Genomic DNA, 6,951 nt, shown 5'->3' on the forward strand with positions numbered 1-6,951 from the left:
CACCGCCAACGGCCAACGCAGGAGCCTCACCGCCCCCGGGTCCGCCTCGAGCAGCAGGAGCTGCACCTCTTCCTGCATCCGCCATCCCCATCCACCTCGAGCAGCAGGAGCACGCCTTGAGTCTCTGCTCTTCCCCTCCTCTCTGTAACCAGAGGTAAAGAAGCAAACTTACTTGCATATGCTGCTTCTATGTTTCTAATTCTTATGGATAAATCCCAGCATGAAAACATATGTGTAGATTCATATGTTGTGCGTCTCCTCAACATGCATTATTTCCTGGTTATGTTGATACATAGAAGCTTGTGTGTGAAACATGTACTACTATTACTTCCTGGTTATGTTGATGTGAAGTGTGTGGCAGTTTACCTTTTATACATGCTTGATTGAAATTTGTGATGTGAAATGGATGAAAAAGAAAAAGGCAAATTGGGATATGCACACCACATAGACATTTTATGCCAGTATATGCAAAGAAGAGGTTGAAAATCATAACAGGCCAGGGGGATGTTTGAACCGTAGAGGTTATGATAAAAATCTTGGAGAGAAGTTCTTGGCTATGTTCTTTGGTTACTAGCAACTAGCATTGTTAGATGAGTTCTTATGCTATATTGTGATAATTGTAGTAGATTACAGCTTGCTTCAGTTTGTCATCATAAGTTGGTTAATTAGATTTTAGATTTATAAGAAACAGGGTCACTAGGTGCACCCTATAGCTAAAATGAAAATGAAACATGGTCATTAGATTTATAAGAAACAGGGTCATTAGATTTTAGATTTATAAGAAACAGGGTCACCCTGGTCCTTGTACTACCATGCTGTAACAAGGTGATTGGTGAATGTGGATGATTTTTTTATCCTATGAACTCATTGTACTGCTACAAGAATTTGGTATCATCATGGTGTAATTGACTGCTTGAGAAAACTGGGTAATTTGGCAGTAGAAACAACTATTTTTTACAGTCAAACAGTTCTTGATGCTTTGGTGCTCTTAGCTAGCTTAGTGGTGGGTCCCTTGGTGTCAGTCTGTGCTATCTATACATTCATGCCCTTTTTGTCACTGATGATTGTTACATTGGGTTCCTACTGCTGTCATGGGGTGGATGATCCTGCTGCTTTGTATATGGATATACTGCAATTTCATTTATGTTGTTATAAGTTTGTTGTTGTCAGCATGAGTTAACTTGTTGTCATTTATCGAAATTCAGAATGTGTTGGACTATATGTTCATTGGTACTACCTGTGATGCTGCTACCGTACTACTTGGGAATTTTTTCAACTTGTGATGTTGCTGCCGTACTACTTGGGAATTTTGTCAACTTGTGATGCTGCTGTTGTACCCCGAGAGGCCCTTGAGTTTGCCGGAATGTCGATTAACTTCCGTTCTAGCAAATTCGGGTACTCCATATGTCCTATTTTCAGCAAAAGGTCATGCTGAAATTTTCCGTGAATTTTAGCATGACTTTGCTAAAAATCGGACATATGAGGTACTTGCTACTAATGCATGGGCCGGGGTATCTTAGTACTTAGTTAAGTAGGATCAATTGCCCCTTTATTCTTGCTGCATTAAACCATAGGTGGCAATAGAGCCAAGTGATTAGTGCCAAGTGATTAGGCCCAACCTAGGGTGCCTCGGCATCGATAAACCCTAAATGATGAAAACTTAACTTGGCTGCCCTGGATGCCTCGGTGTCGATGAGAACCTAAATGATGTACGCTTAGGCTTTTAGGGTGCCTTGACGTCGACAAACCCTAAATGATGAAAGCTTAGGCTTTTAGGGTGCCTCGGTGTCGACAAACCCTAAATGATGAGACCATGATCTTGTTCCTTGACAATAACCAACTTTTTGACGATACTTTTTTCCTATTTAGAGCGAAACATGGCCCACAACAATGAGGCTGGTGGTTCGGGCGGCAAGAAATTCTGGGAGCTGTCCCAGGAGATGGAGGAACAACCTCACCGCTATGAGGACGCCGCGGAAGACACCGATCCTGATTACACAACCCCTAGTGGCGCCGGGGATGACACCACTTATGGTGCCACCGAGGATGCCACCACTGATGATGGCGCCGCACACACAGATGGCAGCCAACCGAAGAAGCAAAGGAAGGACCAGCGCCCGAATGCGCTCCACACCCTCAAGGAGGAATTCACTCAAGTGCACTCCGACGGGAATCCAACGGAGCCCAAACATATAGTCAAGGGGTACTCGCTTCAGCTCGGGTGCATTCTCCGGAGCACCGCCTCGATGAACACTGAGAACCTTAGGCATAAGGACCGAGGGAATTTGCGCAACCTCCTCTTCACGAAGCTGCACGAACGATACAAGTTCCCCGCCGAATTTTAAAACACACGCCTCTCAGGCAATAAAGTGAAAAATGCTGCCCTCACGAAGATGAGCACGGCCCTGTCTACTTGGAAAAGCGCGTTGAAGAGAATGATTGATAAAGGTGATAGTTATGAGAAGATCAAGGCGAAATATCCTTTGATGAGCGAAGATGAGTACAAGGAGTTCAAGATCAAGTGCGAGAGCAGTGCAACCTCTGAATCAAGTCAGTAGGGGAAAGAAATGCGGGAGTTGAACTTAGGGGAACACAAACTCGGTCCCGGCGGTTACAGAGTGGCGGAGCCTATATGGGACAAGGAGGACACGGAGCATGCCGAGCAAGGCCTACCATCCCGCTTCGAGAAATATAGCGGTGACAAGCAGACCAGGAACTATGTCAGGGCCCGGTACAAGGAGGACCCGATAACAAAGGAGCTTACCACGGATCCAAAGACCAGGGCGCTTGAGCTTCTTCTAGTAAGGAATACACCCCTGCGTAATTAGCTCCATATGGTTGCACTCTAATTAATCCCCAATATTTCTAAATGGTTCACGTTCCTGTCGCAGGAAACTGAAAGCAGTAGCGCGGGGTCGTCTAAGAGCTCCCCTTTCGACACCCCTTTAAATAGGGCGTTGAACGTAATGAAAAACAAGGATAAGCTCACTAAGCCGACATCAGCTGGTCGTGTGGCCGGCAAAGGCTTTTCCACAAAATGGGGTTCATACTATACCGCTGTTGTGCGGAAGGAGAAAAATACCAGCTCGGAAAGCCAAACGCGCGAGGTTGAAGAACTCAAGGCACAAGTGGCGCGGATTCCGGAGCTTCTCCAAGAGCAAGTGCAACAACAACTTGGAACGACGCTCAACGCCATGGTGCCTACGTTGATTCATGGGCTGACGACGTGGATTGCGGGCGGCCAACATGGGCCTCCCCCGATTCCCAGCTTCACGGCCAGCAACTCGCGCAGCGCGCAGGCGGCGCCATTGGTGTCTCCGGTGGCGGCGCCATTGGTGTCTCCAGCGGAGGCGGTATTCATGTCTCCGGCGCCGGCACGGGCATTGGAGCTTAATGCACCCGGGTGTACGCCGGCCGGCACCTCGCCAGCAAGCGCTCCCTCTGTCAGTTGCACGCCCGCCGTTGGTGGTGCCTCAACATTAGCCGAGCTCGACGGCATCACGGTAACCAAGCCTCTCGGCCGACGACTTCATCTCCTTGCCTTTGACTAGGCATCCCTGACGCCCTGTACATGTTTTCGCAGGGCACTGCCGACGTTCCTTGCACTCTTCTGCATTTCGTGGGCGCCGAGTTGGTCGATGTCGCCAAGGGCAGAATCGTTCAACCGGGCAACCCCATGTTCCACGGTAATCCGATGCCACCCACAATGTATAGGGTTGAAGTGGTTCGGGTGCTACCAGGCTGCGACGAGCTGTTACCTCCGATTCAACCCGCTAGGGCCGAAGAAGAAGATGAGATGACCCTCAGCACCTGCGTAAACTGGCCCCTGCTTTGGCCGAAGAGCCAGATTCGTTTGGGGGCGGGGGACACCACCCCATAGACAAGACCGCCAGTCGTGCCGGCGCCAAGCCATGGAAAGAACGCCGCAACGCTACTGGACCTGCCGGACATCCCTATGGCACAGGATCTGGACAGCCCTATGGCACAGGATCCGGACGGCGACGACAACGACGACGGTAGATTTACCAAAGTTGATAAGTACTTTGCCGAACATGGGTACGCTGACGAGTTCTGCGGGCCTCTTTCTCAAGAACCCAACCAAGACGACTGCGATCTAGCTGGTACGGCGGAGAAATCCAATTGCAACAGGCGTCGTCTGGCATTCGGTTCTCAGGACACGCCTCCAGCTCCCGCCTTCATCGAGCCTCAGATAGCTGAGGTGCGAAATATTATCAGCCCCAACACGCTCAAGAAGGCGGTCTGTGAGCAGAACTCGGTCCCATTACAGGAGATCAAGAAGAAGGGACGGAAAAGAAAGACTAACAAGGGTGCCGGTGCGAGCCAGCCGGCACCGAGTTTGATCCGTGCTCAGGACGGGCCACCTTCACCTAAGGATATCTCGAGGAGGGTGCATGTGGCAGGTAGGGCGATGCTACCGCCAAATATGCTGAATGCTGCAACCGGTGCTATGCGGAGTATGCACGACAGTTTTCTTTCTTTGGAGAAGCGGCGTCTCAGAGAGAAGGATGTGGCATACCCGGTTTTCGTGGCTAAGGTGCCAGAGGGCAAGGGCTTTGTGGATGGCGACATCGGGGGTACGATCGTCCTACGGTTTGATGACATCTTTGCTATGTTTAACCTTCATCCGCTGCATTACACCTTCGTTCGGCTGTTTTCGCTGAGTATGGAGATGCGGATCATTAGAGACAAGACCCCGGACATCGTGATAATCGACCCCTTCTACATGCGTGCCAAGCACTTGAGCAGCGCTGGGGACCGCCAAGTTGCGAGTTGACACCTCGAAGGCGTCATTTTGGCAAACCCAGATAAGGATAACTTCCTTGTGCCTTACTTTCTCGAGTAAGTCATCCCTTAACCGCCCCGTAACATATGATTTCTTATATTTCGATCGTTTTTTTCTAACATTCCGTGTTCTGTGCAATGACACACATTGCACACTCATCCTCTTAAGCCCGAAATATTCCATGGCCACGTATTTAAACCCAAACCGTAACTCCAAGATAGACTACACAAATGTCAAGCAAGTTCTTGATGATGTTCTCCCCGCCTACGCCAAATCTGGAGGCACCTTCACCAGGGCAGTTCATAAGTACGGCAAGCACATGTTCTCACACAATACGAAGTTCTGCTGCGTCAAGCAGCCGCCTGGCGGTCAGAAGGATGCCTACTACGCCCTCCATCACATGCGGGCGATCGTAAGGGACCATCATCAACTTCTGCTACCAGATAATCTCAAAGATTGGGCCACGAGCTTGTCGTCAGGCCAGGACGCGGACCTCAGACAAGAATTCTTTCGCACCTAGTCGGAGTTTGCGGAAATCATCCATCAAGATGTCCTTCATACCTCAGGGCAGTTCTTCCTTAGATATCAACCGTCCAACAGTGATATAGATGAAATGCTACAAATGCAGGGTGACAACGACCGCGATTTCATGACCATCACGACAGACGGCGGCTTCATCCACGTTCCTGTCTGATGAGTCGAGTCGAAAGTAGTGATGTGTAGTTCTGAAACATTGATTGGCTCATGTTGTAATTATACTTTAATGAATTCGTATGTCGCTTTGGTTTGGACAGTCGTTCAACTTAGATGTAATCGATGCTATTTATTAGTAGGACCATGAATCATGCTATTAATGTCTTGCTTTTCTCTTCCGATCCTTTTGTTGCATACTTACATATTGCTTATGTATTGTCTGTTGTTTGGCTTGTGCATAGAGATGCCATCGTATGTCGTGTACAAGGGTAAGGTTCCCGGAGTCTACGACGACTGGGAGGAGTGTCGGAGGCCGAATCTAGATACTCCCGCTATCTAGCGGGAGAGAGGAGGGAGCGTTGGAGGAACCGGATGAAGACCAGTTTGATCGTGATGATGCTCATCGTGATGACCACAGCTCTCTTCTATGTGATGGTAGTTTAGATGATCGATATCGACTTGTAATGTGAAGACAAACTCGATACTCGCGGTCTTGAGACTTGTAATGTTTTATCTTTGTTCGGTCTTTTGAATTCGGAGACTAATATGATGAATTGTATTCGGAGACTAATCTTCTATTGTATTCGATGAATCTGATGTTGCTGTCTATATTCTGTCTAATAATATATTTTATATTCTATCTAATAATATATTTTATAACCTGCGCAAAAATCAGAAAAGGAAAAAAAACAAATATTCATACTAATGGCGCATTACCACCAGGTGCGCCATTAGTATGCCAAAGGATACTAATGGCGCATCAACCGAGAATGCGCCATTAGTATGACAAAGCCATGCTTACGTATGGCGCCCCGGGAGGCACACTAATGGCGCATGCTTTTACATACTAATGGCGCACTAGTTGGTGCGCCATTAGTATACCAGATACTAATGGCGCACAAGTGGTGCGCCATTAGTAAAAATTACTAGTGGCGTGCTACTAATGGCGCACCCGTGATGCGCCATTAGTAGGCAAAACCGGTGCGCCATTAGTAGGCCTTTTCCTAGTAGTGCTTATAGAATATACTCATGAAGTTTCTGAGGTCAGAACTTGTTCAGAGGTTATCAGTAAAAATGTCCAGAGTTCTATAGCGGGCATGGCACTCAACTACAGTGTGAAGAGCATTGTAATCATCTGGAGCAAAAAGGCGAGGAAATGACAGGATATTTCATATCTAGAAATAAAATGTGTGGTTTTTGTAAACATAATAGGATTAGAAAATGCTACATGATGGTTTGTTTAGAAGAGGAATAATCCCAGGATGTAGCATGTATCATGTAATTTGATTTTGATTATTAATTTTTCTGTGAGCACATGCATCACAATCTGTGAGCACATGATTGATGAAATTCACTTTATAATTTATTTTTTCAAGAAAGGGCTGATAGACTAGTAAACTACAAAGCTCCAATTCTACTAAGGATATAGTGGGGATCAAGCAGAGAGGGAGAAG

The sequence above is a fragment of the Triticum dicoccoides genome, chromosome 7B, assembly GCF_002162155.2.
Source record: "Triticum dicoccoides isolate Atlit2015 ecotype Zavitan chromosome 7B, WEW_v2.0, whole genome shotgun sequence".
NCBI lineage: Eukaryota > Viridiplantae > Streptophyta > Magnoliopsida > Poales > Poaceae > Triticum > Triticum dicoccoides.